The sequence below is a fragment of the Aotus nancymaae genome, unplaced genomic scaffold (genome assembly GCF_030222135.1).
Source record: "Aotus nancymaae isolate 86718 unplaced genomic scaffold, 86718_ANA_hifiasm-v0.15.2.pri h1tg000041l, whole genome shotgun sequence".
In the NCBI taxonomy this organism is placed as follows: Eukaryota; Metazoa; Chordata; class Mammalia; order Primates; family Aotidae; genus Aotus; species Aotus nancymaae.
In genome coordinates this window covers 24,762,199-24,782,503 of record NW_026988455.1, presented here as the reverse complement: position 1 = coordinate 24,782,503, position 20,305 = coordinate 24,762,199, and the positions used below count along the sequence as shown (strand labels likewise).

General features: G+C 40.6%; 1 pseudogene; it reads right to left on the bottom strand.

Annotated features, from left to right (window-relative positions):
- Nucleotides 1-7,544: 7,544 nt before the first annotated feature.
- Nucleotides 7,545-19,884, bottom strand: LOC105725144 (serine/Arginine-related protein 53-like; annotated as a pseudogene).
- Between the last annotated feature and the right edge of the window lie 421 nt (nucleotides 19,885-20,305).

Here is a 20,305-nt window from a genome sequence, read left to right as displayed (position 1 = left end):
CTCTCCCCTGCCGCTGTGCTCCTCACTATGGCCTCAGCCATGCTCCCTGGTCACCCCACTTTCCGGCCGCCGTCTGCAGCGCTCCTGGAGCAGCCTGGCCCTTCAGCCCTGAGCACGTCCCACCTCAGGGACTTGGCCACCTGCGGCACAGGATGGGCCCTAGATTTCAGGGAGCCCTCCTGGCACCCTCTCCTCCCTGTGGGCACCAGCCCCCTTGGTAGCCGACGTGGAGGGCCTGTGTCCTTGGCTGCCACGGACGGACTTGGTCACCAAAGCAGCCACCTGCTGTAGTTGGACCTGGGGTCAGAGGCTCCGGGTGCTGAGAAGCCTCAGGGCAAAGTGGCCAACACAGAGGTCCCAGGAAGTCAGCCCCGGAGAGTGGAGCGTGAGGTCTTGGAATGTCTTTCCTGAGCTGAGGCTTGGGCGGCCTCGTGGTTTTCCCCAAGGACTGCTTGGATCCTGGTGGGCTGAGCGCTCTGAGGAGGGGTGGACTCCATCCTGGACGGTGGGGCGTGGTTTCCACTTTCCCATTTCTATGCCAGCACCTTGACTTGGCAGCACGAACCCAAGCTCTTCCCCCCACACCCCGGAAGTTGCCTTCCTTGGGGGCAGGGTGACAGCCCCTTCTGATGGGAAGTGCAGTCAGTGTTGGGAGGGAGGGGTCGGGGCCACCTTCGGAAGGGGATGTGGTGGCTGAGACCCCTTCACAGAGGGTGAACGCCTTTCCCTCCTGCAGGTGCGGGCCGGTGTCCCGGGACGGGCGCTGGGGCCTCTCCTGGCTGTGTGAGGGCCCATGTGGAAGGCATGGACCTGACAGCATTCCAATAAAGCACACGGGAGCATGCGGAAAAAAAAAAAAAAAGGAAGGTTAGTGTCAGTGACCAGTGAAAGCTGAGCTGCTCAGTTTCCCATATCCACTTCAAAGCGGGATCGGGGTTAATAACATCATCAGCGTTTCTTATCTTGATGCCCTATAAGGAAACAGCTAGTAACAGTTGCCTTGAAAAGATCTTGTCCTAAGAATGCAGCAAAGCCCCTGTGAATGCAGATGTTGAGAGAGAGGACGGTGCAGGCATTTTGGCAGCATAGGTACCTTGGAGTCTTTCTTAAAAACGAAGGTGTTGACATCTCGATTCAGTTTTTAAAACTTTTTGTGGTTAGTCTCCTTTGGGGGTAAGTGGAAAGAGTGTGTATTTGGGTTAAGAATCTTTTCCTTTGTAAAGCCAGTGCTTTAGAGTATCTGGAAAGAACTCTGTGTGCTTTTACCAGATGGGGAACGATGGGGTGGGGGGTAGGGGGAGGGGGGCGATGCACAGACAGTTATTTTTAAAAACTCCTCTGGCATGCATCACTTCTTGGGAAGTCACTGCATGGTTTTCTCAAAAAAAAAAAAAAGTGAATGTGTAAAGTAACAAAAAGAAATACACTGGAGCAAAGAAAAGAGGATTTGGAAAGAGTCAAATCTTCATTTTCATATGAAAACACAGTACATGATATCTGAGATAGAACAATCACGAAAGAGCAATGTAAGTATCTTATTTAGCAATATGGAGACTAAGACCAAGAGAACCAGCTAAGAGAGCTAAAATTACTAACTTGCTGGGGTGGCCAGGTGTCCGGGCTCATTCAGGACTGTCAGTCCCGCGTTCCAGAAAAATCGTCAGTCCTGGGCACAAGACATCTCAGTTTTTCATGATGGGTGAAGAAGGTTGAGGGAAAAGTACAAAACCCATAGGGCATCCTAAAAAATAGGGGCTGAGTACAGTATAGATCCCCTGCGAGCGTGGTCACTGCCCATTCATGCTGGCACCCACGACTTGGAGTTCCTGCAGTGGGGCATTGAGTGAAGAGCGAGTGAGGTGACTGATGTGACTTAAGGGTGCAGCAGTTCAGGGAAGTATTAAGAAAAAGAAAATAGGAAGAGTAAAATATCCTACTGTACAGAAAAAAGATGTCATTGCTGTTTCCTACTAAATATGGGTAATCTCTCTTTACCTATATTAAAGTCCTCTTTAAATATTATTAAAGTTCTATAATTATAATTATAAATAATTATAATCTATATTAAAGTTCTCCTTGTTAAAACATTCACATGTACCTTAAGAATACCCAACTATATGACCTACATAATTTATTAATTTTTTTTTTTTAGGCAGAGTTTTGCTCCTGTTGCCCAGGCTGGAGCTCGATGGTGTGATGTCGGCTCACTGCAACCTCTGCCTCCTGGGTTCAATTGATTCTCCTACCTCAGCCTTCTGAGGTGCTGGGATTACAGGCATAATCCACCACTCCCTGCTAATTTTTTTTGTATTTTTAGTAGAGACGGGGTTTCTCCATGTTGGTCAGGCTGGTCTTGAACTCCCAACCTCAGATGATCCACCCTCCTCGGCCTCCCAAAGTGCTGGGATTACAGGTGTGAGCCACTGCGCCCAGCCAAAATTTATTAAATTTAATAAAGAGTTAAAATAAGTTGATGTGTCAGAGAATAAAAAATATTATGAAAATATTGTTATTTTTTCCTCACACATATTTTTTGTTTAATCACCTCTACTACTAATTGCCACTGTTAACTAGTCCTATTGTTTTTGTTTAAATAATAAATTCATCATTTCATTTTGTTTGATAGCATTTATGTAACAGAAAATAAATAATATACAATAATATACCATTTCAAATAAACACCCATTTTTCTCATCCTACATAAAGTAAAGCAACCCAGGCTGGCGCTCTAATAATTTGGTTGCCCTCATCTGGGAGGGAACAGAGGGACAGGAGAAATGGGAGATAAATTCTGTTTTCTTTTTCTAGTATGTATACACATTATTTTGTTTAAACTTAAAAATGTTTAATTTACCATGGTTTAAGAAGGAAAATCTTTAGAACCGTTGTCACTAAAATTACTGTATACTTCAAACAATGAAAAATGCAGACAAAGTGAATTAAAACATATTTCTTGAAAGACCAAGATGAAGGTAGTAGTCAAAGCTAGAAAATAAAAATAGAGTCTGCAGAAATAAGGAGAAGAAAGGATTAGTAAGTATAAGAACGGAAATCAGAGAAAGATAAACCAGCAAACCAAGCCCACAAACCAAACTGAAAGATGATTCTTTAAAATGACTAACTCATGAGAAAAGTCTGACTCCATGAAAATTAATTCGCTGATAAAGTAAAAATGGATACATTTGACTTAATCAAAGTTCAAATATTTACTACTACAGAAGACACACTAGAAAAACTAAATATAGGAGACATATTGGGAAATAGATTTGCAACATCGACCGGAAGCAAGAGCTTGGTATCAGAAGATCTGAAGAATTCTTACACATCAATTGGACAAAAGCAGCCCAATAGACAAGCAGACATTTTAGTCCTCAAAGAAGAAAACTCATGGCTCAATAGTTGAGTAGACAGTTAACCTCACTAATAATTGGGGAAATACAAAATGAAACAAAAGGAGATCCATTCAGACTCATAAGACTAGCGAAGTATTTTAAAGGTATTTAGTATGTCAAGTGATGACTGGAATACGAAAAAGAGGAAATTCTCATTATACTAGTGGAAGAATCTCTCAAAAGAGTAGTTTGGCAACACATGGAAGAGTTAGAAGTGTCCTTTCCTTATGACCAAGAAAACACCCGAAAAAAACCTTGCACATCTGCACCAAAAGATGGGTACAAAAACGTGTTCATAGCAGCAGTACTACTCATAAGAGAGAAAAAAAACCCGGGAACATCCAGAAATGTCTAAAAGGAGAAACAGATAAATAAATTATAGGCATACAGTAGCATATTACAGTAAATAAGAGAAATGATCTGGAACCATATGTATTAACATGAATACATTTCACAAAAATAAGACAGATAAAAATGTAGTTTCAAAATGAAGCATAAGGTGTGATACCATTTGTGTAAATTTTAAAGTAAATTTTATTTTATTGTTATTTTTTTTTGAGACAGAGTCTTGCTCTGTCGCCAGGCGCCAGGCTGCAGTGCAGTGGAGTGATCTCGGCTCACTGCAACCTCTGCCTCCCGGGTTCAAGCAATTCTCCTGATTCAGCCTCCCAAGTAGCTGGGACTACAGGCACTCGCCACCACGCCCAGCTAATTTTTATATTTTAGTAGAGACGGGTTTTCACGATGTTGGCCAGGATGGTCTCGATCTCTTGACCTCGTGATCCACCCACCTCGGCCTCCCAAAGTGCTGGGATTACAGGCGTGAGCCACCGCGCCTGGCCTAAAGTAAATTTTCAGTTGAAGTAATGGTATAAATATTAAATCATGCAAAATAGTATTTTGCAAACAAAATAAGGCTAAAAAAAACCCCCGAATTCAGGTTAGTGGCAGCTTCTGGGGACTGATGTAGGGGAATGAGGCTTAGAAAATTAAAAATGGAGATTTCAGTGTTCTCTCCAATGTTTTTATGTTCTTTTATATATGTGTCCAAAATAAACTGTCTAGATTTGTTTTTCTGTGTAACAAGTACAATAGTGTTTATGACGTTATTCTCTGTATCTTTATTCTTTATCTCCCTATAATTTTTAATTTCTCTCTCTCTCTATATATATATACATACATATATATGTGTATATATAGAGAGAGAGAGCTGAGAAACTATATATATATATGGAGAGAGAGCAAGAGAGCGAGCTGAAAAGAATATGTGCTGATGCTGAGCAATTGCGTTGGGTCCCCCTGAAAGCAAAGGCTGAGCCAAAGGAGTGCAGGTAATTTATTTTGGGAGCTAACTCCAGAGAACAGAAATGGAGGGCTGCAACAGGAAAGGATGGGAAGATAATACAGGGGTGAGTTCTCAAGTGACTCGTTGTTGTGGGAAGCTCGTGCCACTCTCTGTGGAGCCCTGGTGTTTCCATCAGCTCCCATTTCCCAATGACCTGTAAGATGGTAACACCCTCACATTCCATGGGTGCCAGGGAGCTTCCCACAGTGTCCTCAAGCCCTGGGGCAGAAGGCTGCCCTACACCCTGCAGTGGAGGCCAAGTACAGTTGGGTCATGCCTACCTGGGGATAGCTGCTGGAGCTGTGTGCTGGGAGGATGGGAGGGGTGGGGCACTATGAATTAGACATCTAATCCAGGAGAGCATTTTCATTTGCCTAAGGTGAGAACGAACCAGAATTGGAAGAGTAAGGATACAAGTTAGACATTAGGAAACGCTCCCAAGCTTAGCAGACAGGAGGTGCTGACAAGAATTAGTAATGAAGAAAGGTCCAGGCGGGTGGCTAACGCCTGCAATCTCAGCATCTGGGGAGGCTGAGGTGGGAGAATCACTTGAGTTCAGGAGTTCTAGACCAGCCTGGCCGACATGGTAAAAACCCATCTCTACTAAAAATGCAAAAATTAGTTGGGTGTGGTAGCAGGCACCTGTAATCCCAGCGACATACCAAAAGTTCTGAGAGTTTGGTTCTAACTGTTCCAACTATGGATTTCCTCTTCTTTCCCTCCCTCCCTCGCTCCCTCCCTCTCTCTCTCTCTCCCTCCCTTCCTCCCTCCCTCCCTTCCTTCCTTCCCACATAGTTCTTCAGCCCTTTTACATCACAGTTTTCTTTTCTCTGCTAAGTTGTATTCTGAATTCTATTCAATTTATCTTAAATCCATAATAGAAAGTAGAGCAATGCCTGGATATCTGTTCTTAATAAATCGTTTGAGGTAGGGAAGACAGGCGTTTGATTTATTTGCCAATAAGTGGTACTGAAAAAAATTATTTGTGGGAAATCAGTTTTTCTTATTTTCAGCATAGAGATTATTTTTGATATGAAATCAATTTCTTTACTAATTATAAACCATTTGATTTAGACCAATTTATTGATCAAAATTAAATAGACATTTTAAATAACCCTCATGTAGTTTTTAGTCCTATATAATTTCACGATATTTTCCACATACTAAACTGTCTCAATTCAACTAATTAGGGTACATTTTGGAACTTCCCATGTAATATGTCACACATGATTTGCATTTATGAATATAATGTCTAAATATCATAATCTAGACAAACGAGTGAGGATAAAGAACGACTGATGAGAAAAAGCAGAAACAAATCTATGGTCATAAAAGTGTAAGTAGTTACATTCATTTTTATTTTATGAAAACCATTTTTATTTTATAAATTTATAGGTACAAGTGTAATATTGTTACATGAATCCATTGCATACTGGTGAAGTCAGGGCTTTTAGAGTATCCATCACCCAAATAATGTACATTGTATCCATTGGGTAACGTCTCACGATTCCCTTCCCCACCTTCTCACCCTTCCAAGCCTCCATTGTCAATCATTCTGCGCTCTATGCCCATGTGTACACTTCATTTAGCTCCCACTCATAAGTGAGAACATGTGCTTGTCTTGTTTCACTCAGGATAATGACTTCCGTTCCATCCATGTTGCTGCAAAAGACATGATTTCATTCTTTTTTATGGCTGAGTAGGTGTTCAAGTGTGTATAATACATTTTCTTTATCCAATCAGCCATTGATGGATACTTAGGTTGATTCTATATCTTTGCTATTGTGAATAGTGCTGTGATAAACATATGAGTCCAGGTATCTTTTTAAGATAATTATTTCTTTCTCTTTGGCTAGACACTCAGTAGTGGGATTGCTAGATTGTATGGTAGTTTTATTTTTGGTTCTTTGGGAAATCTCTGTATGGTTTTCCACAGAGGTTGTACTAATTTACAGTCGCACTAACAGTGTATAAAAGTTCTCTTTCTCTACGTCTTGCCAACATCTGTTATTTTTTCTCTTTTTAATAGCCATTCTGACTGGTGTTAGATGGTATCTCATTGTGGTTTTAATTTGCATTTCTCTGATGATTAGTGATGTTGAACTTGTTTTCAAATGCCTGTGGGCAATTTGTATGACTTCTTTTGAAAACTGACTATTCATGTCCTTCTTCCACGTTTTAATGGGATTCTTTAGACGTATTTTTGTTGATTTTGTTTGAATTTCTTGTAAATTCTGCATATTAGTCCACTGTCAAATGCATTCAAACTCTTTTAAAATATATATTCTGCATAGCAAAATAAAACAAAACAACATAACCCCAAACACACCCATCTGCTGACTTTCATAGTCAATACTAGGGAATTGGCTGAAGCAGGACAGAAGATACATTCACATATGCCTTTGGCATCCAGATAGACAGCCTGGGTCCATTAGGCATTAATAGGGAGCTCTGGAAACTGCGGTCCACTGCAGAGCACTTGCCACACCCAGAGAATCTTTTTAAAAAATGTATAGTTAGCTTTGTTAAGAGTGTAATATTTTTCATGCCTCTCTTTCATGCATTCTTAAATTTTACATTTTAATTTTCACAATATTACAGCTTGAAGTATACAGCTTAAAAACAAGTTGATTTTGTTAAAGAAAATCAACACATATTCAAGTCTACATGAGAGAAGAATGAAATGAGATTACCTTTTTATATAATCAGCTGAATTCTTTTTAAGGGCAAAAAGTTAATATTGGTATTTTAAAAACCTAAATTTCCAATGTTACTGGGGCCATCCAATCCAACCGTATGTATTTTACTTAGGCCACAGGACTGCCTATTCATCTTTCTTGTCAGAGAGCAATTAACCTCTAAATCATTTTCCCTCAGCATCAGCTTTCTCTGTAAATAAATGTGGATGGGCCAGGGAATTGTCATCTTGGTACTTGATGGCGGTAGGGATGCTGCTCATTTCTGTTTCGTTTTTGGTACTGAGTGGATCAACACCTAGTGATGCTGGTCCTGATGTTGAAGTTGCATGTTGTGCTTCAGTAGATTCCACTAACTTTTTGACTTCTTAATTGATCTGAATGTCTGCTGAACAAAGGAATCTCTTTCAACAGCTTCCATTTATTTTATTCTTTTTATTTGTTCTACCAGGATGGCTTGGTCTTCCTCCTTTCTTCTCTTTGCTTCTTCCTCATTTCTCTCTTTGGCTTTCAATGCCTCATCAGCTTTCCCAGCAGCTTCAAGAACCAGCTGTAGTCTGGCTTTGGTCTGCTCAGCTGGTGGCAGATGTTCTCTAATCCAGCTTTGATGTTTCTAGATTCCCCACCTTTGATGTGATGTAATCCTTGTCCTTCCCTTAATCCCTCTTCTTTTCTCCTTAGCTCTGCCTTTACGTTGTTCTTTATCCTGAGACCGACTATGCATTCTTCTGTGGCTGGAGCTTTCACTGCTCCGACTGTGAGAACATGGACAAGGTCTTGACCCAGACCTTATTCTGCTTTTTGATCTAGACTTAACTCTTAACTCAACTCCAAAGAATTTCCCTCGACCCCTTGAATGACTTCGAGTTACTTTCCTTCTACAGTCATAAGAGCTACTGCTTGATTGATGCCTGTGTCTTCTGTCATAAGAATGAGAACAAGGCTGATCTCTGGACAAAGATCTTGACTTTGATCTTGATTTCCTTCCTTCTTTCTTTTGACTATATATTCTATCTGAAGAACTCCTCGAAGAGGACTGTCTACAGTGTTTCTTTTTTTTTTCTTCTCTTGGTTCTGCTTTTTTCTTCAGTATTTGGTGACTGGTGTCCCACTTCTATAAGCTGGGTCCAGACCTCTGGACTCACACCTTCCTTTGATGTGCAAGTGCTGCAGACAGACCCTGAGATGTTTCTTCAGATCAGGGTGCTGCCGGCATCCAACGAACTTGCTTCAGTTTAAGCTCAGTGCCTTCCTGACAATCATTTAATTTTATCTTTCATTTTGCAGTGAAAGAGACTTCAGCATGAATAGCATAGGGACATGTAAGGTGTATAAAATAGAATGAACTTGTGAATTAGGTAATAAGAGGAGAAAATTATAAAAAACATAAAGCATTTTAAAGACAAATGCGTGTTACACAAAATCAGAAGACCACTTCATTTTAAGAGGTAACTGCTAGTCTCAGAAGCTTTAAGTGGTTTATAATCTAGTCAATAGTAAGTGGCAGATGAATTGAAAATGTATTTGTATGAAGTCCTTAGTTCAGAGGTAAAGCTACGATGTTATCCCCAGCAACACTGGAAAGGAAAGAGTTTTCAAAATCCAGGTCTGAGCATTTGCTTTAATCAGAGGTCAACATCTTCTCTGCCCTCCTAACCCACTCCCTGCGAGGGGTCCCATCTCCCAGACTACACATTAGCAGATATAATATCTGTCATTCTGGCTTCTCATCATTCTCTTTCCAGAAAAATTCAGACATGATTTTATCTGCAAGATGGAGAGAAAAGGAGACAACATCACGTGTCATATTAATCACAGAAACTAGATGGGTTTTATTTCAGGCCCTAATTCATTTGAGAACACAAGGAAAACTTTGATCTTAATCTATTTGATGTGGTTTTAAGTGAAAGAGCATCTTGTGCTTACTTCGAAAGTGTTTTTTTTTTACTTCAGGCTTGGTCAAATATTACATTTTGTTCCAGAGAAAAACTCATTTGGAAGGCAGCATGGAGTATAGAGTTAGACATCCCTGGGCTTGAAGCCCATCTCCACCATCAACTACCTTCATGACCTTGAGCTAGTTACTTTTCCTCACTCAGCTTCAGTTTCTTTATTTATAAAGCAAGTGCCTCAACATCTCTTTTTGATTTTCTTAGTCTTGTCTACACTTCTACAGGTAGTCTTTTTATTACTGATTTTTAACCACTGCTGGCCATTGGAATTACCTGAGAAGCCCATGTCTTACTCTCAGACAGGGGGAATTTTGATTCTAATGGCAGACATGACTGAGAGTCCACTGTGTTAAAGTCTCTTCATTTGAAGCATCTGATGTGAATTCTATTTTCTGCTAAAACCCCAGACACAGATGTTAAGTTTTAAAGTTATATCTTAAGTTAATTCCCACTACATACTCATTGAGTGCTTACCACGTACAGACTCTGTGGTAGACTATGGAAATACATTCAAAGACATTCCTGTTTTTAAGAATTTTATCTAGTGCTTAGAAGATGCATTTAAAACTTACAATTAAAATACTATAGACTTTGGTTTAAAGGATGCACCTTGTTATCTGTAATCATATATGTAGTTATATATTGCTTTGAAAATACACTGTAGACAATAAGACAAAAAAAGGAAATAAAAAGTACATGAATTGTAAAGGAGAAAATAAAATTGTCTTTGTTTACAGATGACATGATTGTCTATGTAGAAAACTCCAAAGAGCTGACAAAACAAACAAACAAATCTAGAACTAATTAGTTCTAGAATATAGCAAAGTTGCAGAATACAAGCTTAATACATGAAAGTATTTTCTTTTTACTATCACCAGCCATGAACAATTAGAATTTGAAATTAAAATACAACATTATTAGCATCATTACCAAAAGAGAGAGAGAGAGATCCATAGTATGCTAACAAAAGAAGTACAAAATGTATGTGAGAAAAACTACAAATCTCTGATTAGATAAATCAAAGAAGATCTAAATAAATGGAAAGACAAACTATGTTAATAGATAAGAAGGCTCAATCTTGCTGTGTGTCAGTTCCTCCCAATTTGATCTATAGATTCAGTGCAATCCTAGAAAGGTACTTTGTGGATATCTGCAAACTGATTCTAAGGTTTATATGAAAAGGCAAAAATATGCAATTGTTGAAACAATATTGAAGAAGAACAAAGAAGACTGACTCCTCTTGACTTCGAGTCTTTCTGTAAAGCTACGATGATCAAAACAGTGTGGCATTGGTGAAAAACAAGACAAATAGATCAAATAAACAGCATAGAGTATTCAGAAATCAACTCACACAAATATAGCCAACTGATTTTTGACAAACGGGCAAAACCAATTCAATGGAGAAAGGGAAAAGATAGTCTTTTTAACAAATGGTGCTGGAACTGAAGTTCCTTACGATAAAGAAAAGGAAAGAATCTAGACACTGACATTACATCTTTCACAAAAGTTAGTTCAAAAGAAAATCATAGATCTAAGTGTAAAACACAAAACTATAAAACCTGTAAAATATAACGTAAGGGAAAATCTAGGTGACCTTGGTTTTGGTAATGAGTTTTAAGATATGACATTGAAAACATGATCCATGAAAGAAAAAAGTGGTAAGTGGGACTTCATTAAAATTAGAATCTTCTTATCTGTGACAGATACTGTTAAGACAATGCAAAGACAAGTCACAGACTAGGAGAAAATCATTGCAAAACACAAAGGACATGTATCCAAAATATGCAAAGGGCTCTTAAAAATTCACAATAAGAAAACAAACAGCCCAATTAAATTGACAAACTATCTGAACAGATGCCTCACCAAATAAGATATACAGCTTAAAAACAAGCATAGGAAAAGATGTTCAACATCATATGCTATCAGGTGATATAGCTTGGATGCTTGTCCTCTCCAAATCTTATGTTGAAATATAACTCTGTAATCCCTAATGTTGATGGTGGGTCGTGGTGGGAGGTGTGTGGGGCATGGTGGGAGGTGTTTGGGTCATGGGGGAGGATTCTTCATGAATGGCTTGGTGCTGTCCTCATGATAATAAATGAGTTCTCACTCTGTTCATGTGAGATCTGGTTGTTTAAAAAGTTTGGCACCTCCCCCACCTTCTGCTGCCACTCTCACTAAGCGCTGCCCCTGTTCCTCCTTCTTCCACTGTGACTGTAAGCTTCCTGAGGTCCTAACCAGGGGCAGGTACCAGTGCCACGCTTACTCTACAGCATATAGAACTGTGAGCCAATTAAACCTCCTTTCTTTATAAATTGCCCAGCTTCAGCTATTTCTTTATAGTGATGCAAAAGCAGCCTGACACATCAGGGAAACACAAATTCAAGCAATAAGGAGTCCCCTATTAGAATAACCAAAATCTAAAATGCTGATGATACCAAATGCTGGTAAAGACATTTTTACCAGCATTTGGTATCATCAGCCTTCACTGCTAGTGGGAAAACAAAATGGTACAGCTACTTTGGGAGAAAATGTGGCAATGTCTTTACAAAGTTAAACATAGTCTTCCCATACATCAGGCAACTACAGTCCTTGGTATTTACCCTATGAGTTGAAAACGTATATCTACATAACTTGCACACAAATGCGTGTTGCTAAGTGAAAGAAGCCAATGTGAAAAGGCTATGTGATGTGTGGTTTCAATTATATGACATTTTGGAAGCGGCAAATCTATAGACAGTAGATCAATGATACAAAGGGATTTGGAAAGCACAGAAGGAAGAAGAGAGGGAGGAATACGGTGGAGCACATGGGATTTTGAAGGCAGTGGAACCATTCTATATGGTATTATAATGATGACACATGACATTATGCATTTGGTCATAGAATGTACAACACAAGAGTGAACCCTACTGTTAATAATGGACTTTAGTTGGCCGGGCGCGGTGGCTCAAGCCTGTAATCCCAGCACTTTGGGAGGCCGAGGCGGGTGGATCACGAGGTCAAGAGATCGAGACCATCCTGGTCAACATGGTGAAACCCCGTCTCTACTAAAAATACAAAAAACTAGCTGGGCATGGTGGCGCGTGCCTGTAATCTCAGCTACTCAGGAGGCTGAGGCAGGAGAATTGCCTGAACCCAGGAGGCGGAGGTTGCAGTGAGCCGAGATCGCGCCATTGCACTCCAGCCTGGGTAACAAGAGCGAAACTCCGTCTCAAAAAAAAAAAAAAAAAAAAAAAAAATGGACTTTAGTTAATAGTAGGGCATCAGTATTGGTTCATCAATGGAAACAAATGTATCATTCCAAAGCAAGGTGTTAACAACAGGGGAAGCTGCTAGTTGGGGAGGGGTGGGAAGAGGGGGCTATATTTAATTCCTGCTCATCTCTCAATAAACCTAAAAGTGACCTAAAGATAATGTCCATTAATGGGGGGGGAAGCTAGAAAAAAGAATAATGTCCATTAATAAAAAAAATGCTGCAGAAGTATCACAGGCTGCATTTAATGAAACGACTTCTCATGAGTATCTAAATTAAAAAAAAATTATTAATAGAATCTTATTGATTAGAAATAGTAAAATATAAAAGTAATGGTGGGCAAGGAAGCATTAGCGGTCCTTTGCTTCTCTTTGGAATAGGAAGCCGTCATGTGTTCTGGAGGGAAGAATGTTCAGAGGCGAATTTCTACTTGCTTGGGTTGTACCTTGGCTTTCCCATTGAGTACAAATGTTCCATCCAAATGCATGGGTAGAAATGTTGCCCTGAATTTAGTTTTTGGAATTACTAGTAAGACTAATTCACACAGGCTTTGCAGGATTGAAGTTGAACTACACGAAAAGCAGGTAAGACGATTTTGAGGAAGGTTTCAGGAAAGTCTCTCCGCACAGACCTTAGCTGCAAACAAGGGACACAGAATAGATTATGTGGAAGATTCCTCTTAACTCAAATTATATGAGTGATTGATATTCTGGGCATGTTAGGAAAAAGAATGTAAAATTTTTTTTGAAGTAATGAGTTTTGTACTTAGCGTTATCACTCAGGAATGGAATATAAAATTTCTCATCAACCAATCCCTGAAAAGCAGGGGTCAGCAAACTTTTTCTGTAAAAGATTTGATAGTAAATATTTTGGGTTTTATGGACTCTACAGTCAATCACAGCTATTCAATTCTTCTATTGTATGAACATGCCATAGATAATATATAAATGAACGAATGTCACTATGTTTCAATAAAATTTTATTTACAAAAACAGGCAAAGTGGGCTGTAGTTGGTCAACATGTTTTAGGCATTGAAATATGTTGAACCAAAGTCAAAGGAAAAGGAAAAATAAAGAAAGAGAGAAGAGAAAGAAAAAAGAAGGAGAGAAGGAAGGAAGGAAGAAAGGAAGGGTCACAGGTGCCATATAAGGCATATTTGTTCCATGACAAATATTTTAAGTGTCTGTTTTCAGTCACTGTGCTAAGCACTCAAGATTTTTTTTTTTTTTTTTTTTTTTTGAGACGGAGCCTTTGCTCTGTTGCCGACTGTTGCAGTGGCGCCATCTTGGCTCACTGCAACCTCCACCTCCTGGGTTCAAGTGATTCTCCCACCTCAGCCTCCCAAGTAGCTGAGATTACAGGTGCCAGCTACCATGCCCAGCTAATTTTGTTTTTTTTTAGTAGAGATGGGGTTTCACCATCTTGGCCAGGCTGGTCTCGAACTCCTGACCTTGTGATCCACCCACCTTGGCCTCCCAAAGTGCTGGGATTACAGGCATGAGCCACCGTGCCTGCCCAGCACTTGAGATTTTTAAAAGAGAGAGTGATAAAAAGTTGAATAAGAGAGTCCCTGCACTCAAGATGCACATGGGCTAGAAGGGAATATATTCATGTGATAATAATCGTAAGAAGTAGAGGAACTGAGACCTCCCCAACAACCCTGAATAAGCATACCTGAGTAGCAGGTATGCCTGAAATCATAAATGGCAGCCATTTAGAAGCCATATGCTTTTGTTTTTCCGAGTAGGTTGTGAAAAGTCCAGGCAATAATTGAGTTCCTGTGTGTCCATGGCCAATGATGTGAATTTTAGAGGTTCTGCTGGGTGGAGGTAAGGAGGAGGAAAGAGATGAGAAAACTGATAGAACTATGGGAAGAAACACGGAGCCAATGAGAAGAACTGTGATGAAGCTTCCGAACTGTAGTGTGCAATGCAGATTCTCCTGTCCTTCCCCCTGGAAAACATCGGCAGACCATTCGTATACTGTGAAGTTACATCTGTCTTGAAGAATTAAAAGCAAGTGCTCATGTGACCTCAGAGCAGCTGGAGGGAAAGACATAAGAGGTCTGCCCTCCTGGCCTCCCATCCCTAACCCCTGGCGACCAATAATCCACTCTCCATCTCTATAATGTCACTATTATAAGACGATTTATAAATGGAATCATACTGTTTGTGACCTTTGAGACTGGCTTTTTCCATTCTGCATAGTTTCCTTGAGATGCATCCAAGTTGTCACCATATCAGTAGTTGGTCCCTCCCTCCCTCCGTCTCTTCCTTCCTTCCTCCCTCCCTCCCTCCCTTCCTTCCTTCCTTCTTTCATCTGTGTCACCCAAGCTGAAGTGCAGTGGCAGGGCTCACTGCAGTCTTGACCTCCCAGGCTCAACTGATCCTTCCACCTCAGCCTCCTGAGTAGCTGGGACTACAGGTGTGTGCATCCATGCCTGGATGATTAATTTGTTTTTTTTTCTGTAGAGATGGCATCTCACTATGTTGTCCAGGGTGGTCTCAAACTCCTGGGCTCAAGTGGTCCTCCCACCTCAGCCTTCCAGAGTCTGGGATTATAGATGAGAGCCAAGGCACCCAGCCTTGCCCATCTTCTAATTGCAGTTTTGCTTTTTCGTGTTGAGTTTGAGAATTCTGGTTTTTTTTTTTTTTTTTTTTTTTTTTAGGCAGAGTTTTGCTCTTGTTTCCCAGGCTGGAGTGCAATGGTGTGACCTCGGTTCACCACAACCTCTGCCTCTGGGGTTCAAGCGATTCTCCTCAGCCTTCTAAGTAGCTGGGATTACAGGCGCCCACCACCACGTCTGGCTAATTTTTGTATTTTTAGTAGAGACGGGGTTTCTCTATGTTGGCCAGGCTGGTCTTGAACTCCTGACCTCAGGTGATCTGCCCGCCTTGGCCTCTCAAAGTGCTGGGAGTACAGGCATGAGCCACCACGCCGAGCTGAGAATTCTTTATATATTTGTTGAATCTGTGGTTGGCAAATATTTTAAGTCTCTGGCTTGCCTTTTCATCTTTTTAGCAGGGTCTTTTGCAGAGCAAAATTTAAAAATTTTCATGAGAGACCATCCTGGTCAACATGCTGAAACCCTGTCCCATTTATAATTTTCCCATATTGCACTTTGGGGGCCAAGTCCAAGAATTCTTTACCTAACCCTAAATCCAGGTGATTTCTCCTATTTACTTTTCCTAAAGGTTTTTTAGTTTTACCTTTCATGTTTATGTCTGTGATCCATTTTCAGTGAATGTTCATATAAGACGTGAGGTTTGGGTCCATTCTTTTTCCTATAGGTGTCCCATTGTTTCACCATCATTTTTTGAAAGGCCATCCTTCCTCCATTTAATTATTTTTTGCACTTTATCAAAAATCAGATGGGCACGCCTATATGGATTTTTTATTCTGTTCTATTAATGTATGTGTCTGTACCTTCACCAGTATCACACAGTCTTAACAGCTGTACCTATAGTAAGTCTAAACATCAAGTAGAGTGACTCCTCCCATTCAATTTATTTATTTACTTATTTAGAGACAGGGTCTTGATATTTTGCCTGGCTGAGTTTGAACTGGGCTCAACTGATTCTCCCACCTCAGCCTCTTGAATAGCTGGGACTCCAGGTATGCACCATTGCACCCGGCTCCTCTTTTTAGTTCTTTTTCAAAATGTTTTAGCTATTCTAGGTCCATCGCCTTTCCATATACATTTAGAATGTGCTTCTCTATGTCCTCCCGCCTCAGTATGAAAAACTGCTGAGGGTGGGCACAGTGGCTCATGCCTGTAATCCCAGCACTTTGGGAGGCCAAGGCAGGCAGATCACTTGAGGTCAGGAGTTCAAGACCAGCCTGGCCAACAAGGTGAAACCCCGTCTCTAATAAAATTTGAACAATTAGCCAGGTGTGGTGGCAGGCACCTGTAATCCCAACTACTTGGGAGGCTGAGGCAAGAGAATTGCTTGAACCTGGGAGGCAGAGATTGCAGTGAGCTGAGATTGCACCACTGCACTCCAGCCTGGGCAACAGAGTGAGACTTCATCTCAAAAAAACAAAAAAAGAAAAAAAGAAAAAAGAAAAACAAGCCAGGGTGCGGTGGCTCACACCTGTAATTCCAGCACTTGGGAGGCTGAGGCAGGTGGATTACGAGGTCAAGAGACTGAGACCATCCTGGCCAACATGCTGAAACCCTGTCTCTACTAAAAATACAAAAATTAGCTGGGCATGATGGCGCACATCTGTAGTCCCAGCTACTTCGGAGGCTGAGGCAGGAGAATCGCTTGAAACTGGGAGGTGGATGTTACAGTGAGCTAAGATGGCACCACTGCACTCCAGCCTGGCAACAGAGCAAGACTCCATCTCAAAAAAGAAAAAGAAAAACTGCTGAGATTTTGATAGGCATTGTGTTATATCCTCAAATCAGTTTGTGGAGAACTGACATCTTTACTATGTTGAGTCTTCCAATCCATGAACACAGTATGTCTCTCCATTTAACTAGGTCTTTTTTTTTTTTTGTCAGCATTTTTGTGTTTTTAATTTTAGTTTCCACATGTTTGTTGCTAGTATATAAAAATTTAGTTGATTTTTGTGTGTGTTGATCTTGTATTATGCAAATGTGCTGGTCTCTCTTGTTTAGGAGGTTTGTTAAGGAAAATTCCTTGGGATTCTGTATGTAGATGATCATGTCATCTAGCAATAGGGACAGTTTTCTTTCTTTCTTTCCCATCTGTATGCCTTTTAGTTCTTTTCCTTGCCACGTTGTACTTGCTAGAACTTCCAGTATTATGTTGACTATGAGTAGTGAGTTTGGACGTCTTTGCCTTGCTCCTGATCTTAGGGAAGAGCATTTGGTTCTTCACTACTAACTACAATGTTAGCTGTAATTCTTTGGGTAAATGCTTTTTATCAAGTTCAGAAAGTACCTTTCTAGTATTAGTGTCTTGCAAATTTTCATGATAAGTGGATGGTGGATTTTGTCAAAGGCTTTCTTGGTGTCAGTTGATATGCTCATAAAACCTTTTTGATTTTTAGCCTAGTGATATGTTGATTGATTTTTGAATACTGAATCAATTTTGCATACCTGAAGGAGGCTGGGCAGCTTTTGCCTACATTTCAGATGATGTGTAGAGAACACTACGTGCCCAGGAAGAAGTGTGCACAGGAGTGGTCCACCACAGACGGCCTCTACAAGGGCAGTGGCAAGGATGGGGAAAGATGGCATTGGAGCCCCCATTCAGAGTCCCCACTAGGGCACTTCATAGTAAAGCTCTGGGAATGTGGCCACGACCCTCATGACCCCAGAATGGCAGAGCCAAAGGCAGCTTCCACTCTCAGCCTGAAAATCCTTCTGGCACTTGACTTTAACTTGTGAAAGTAGCCCCATGAGCTGTGCCCAGCTACATGGATAAGATGCCTGAGGTTTTTGGGGCCCACTTTGTCCTACTGTGTCCTGACCGAAGTACATAAAGTTATGATAGATTGTTTTGTAGCTTTAAGATTTAATATCTGCCCTACTAGGCTTTAGGTGTGTGGGGTGTCAGTTGGACATTCCTTTGTGCAACTTATTCCTTTTGTATTGAAAGTGTTTACCCAATGTCTGTGCCACTATTGCACATTGCAAGTAAGTAACTCCAACATTTTCATACTTACAGCTGCAGGGAAACTGTCTTATGACTCAGAGGAGGCTTTGGAATTTTTTGTTGGAGGTTGACCACGACTTTGGAATGTATTTTAAAAAAAGGATCATTTTGCAATCTAAGAACGACATGAGTTTGGGGACACAGAGTGCAATGATGTAGTTCAGAAGATTGCCCCTCCCCACCAAATCTCATGGTGAAATGTGATCCATAATATTTGAGATGGGGCTTCCTGGGAGGTTTTGGGTCAAGGGGAAAAGTTTTTCAGGAATGGCTTCATACCCACTCTATGGTAATTAGTGAATTCTTTCTGTATTAGCTACTGCGAGATCTGATTGTTAAAAAGAGTCTGGCGACCCTCGTCGCCTCTCATGTCCCCCTCTCACCACGTGACACAACCTGCTCCCCCTTTGCCTTCCACTGTGATTGTCAGCTTCCTGAGGCCCTCACAAGAAGCGGATGCTGATGCCACACTTCTCACAGAGCCTGCAGGGGTAGAAGCCAAATACAACTCCTGTCCTTTTAAATCACTTGGCCTGAGGTATTAATTTATAGCAATGCAAAATAGACTAACACTCTGCCCAAAGCAATATACAGATTCAACTCAATTTCTATCAAATAACCAACGTAACTGATTACATAGTTTAAAAAATCCTAAACATCATATGGAATCAAAAAGGAGTCGGAATAGCAAAAGAAATCCTAAGAAAAAAAAAACAAAAAACAAAGCTGGAAGCACCATATTCCCTGACTTCAAATTTTACTACACAGATATGCTTAGAAAAACAGCATGGTACTGGCACAGAAAAAGCCCTTTTGATGTATAGTGCCCAACTGTAATTCACTTAGTTCTTAAGTCCTCACCCCAAAGCAAACACGAAGTGTATGTAACAGGTGTGTTTGCTTATTACACGTGAACCTGCCTGCCACATGAATATCCATAGCTCCTTCTATAGCCTGCCGAGTGTGTGCACTGGTCAATCCATTCGCATGAGTTCATTTCTCATCTTTCCCTCTCTTGAAGTGCCTCCTCACAGTCTCTGTGGGAGGCTTTGCTTCCCAGCCTGTTAAGATGGCCGTCCTGCAGCTTCAACCCTTTATCAGAAATAAAATCTCCTTTCTAAATTTATGAATTGGGTGATTCTTCAGTTGACAGCACAATCTGGTGGGAACATTACATGTTAATTCTGTAAATGTCTGGAGGACAGGTGGGGACAGGGATAGGGTAAGAAATCCTGGGGGGGAGGCACACACCCCACAGATTGATGGAATTTCCCTCCAGAATTTCATGGGTTCTCAAGATGGGAATCAATTCTAAATGAAGTATGGCATTTGTCAATGAAGGCTATTTCTGAAACCTGTGGGAATCCTGACATAAGCCACCATTATCTGTGAACAAACATTTAAACCCTCCTTCCATGGGGAGGTCAACTAGGTTGGATCTGTTCTTTCATGGATAATATTCCCCAAAATCCTCTCTACTCCCTGCATATTCCAGGCATCTCAGTGACAAGTTCTCCTCAGTGGAGTGTGGTTGAGGTAGTGAGATCTTCAATTTTCCCATCTTCTGTGTTCTCACGTTTCTCTCCTCATCTGAGCTTTAGAAACTCACCTGCATGTAGTACACGACAGCCCAATGTCTCTCATGGACAAAATAGTGGCTAAAACCAACCCTGTGCCTGCCAGTCACCATCAGCAGCCACCATCTCCTCCACAGCCCTGTGTCGGGACATCAAGTGAGTAATTGTGTTAGCAACTTTCTTTGAGAATCATCTTTAAAACTCTGTGTCCCATTTCACATGTAGATGTCATCTATTCCTTTTCTCTTCATTGAAAAATAGAAGGAGATGAATGCCAAATACACATCATAACTCCAGATTATTCAAATACAATTGTTACTTTATCACCTTCTGATTTCTGGTCTACACAGAACACTCTACAAATTTTTCTCACTGGTGTTTTCCCAAAACTGTTATATATTCCAGATACTGAAAAAATTTCAACCTACATTATTATTCTAATAATTCTAAGAATTTAGA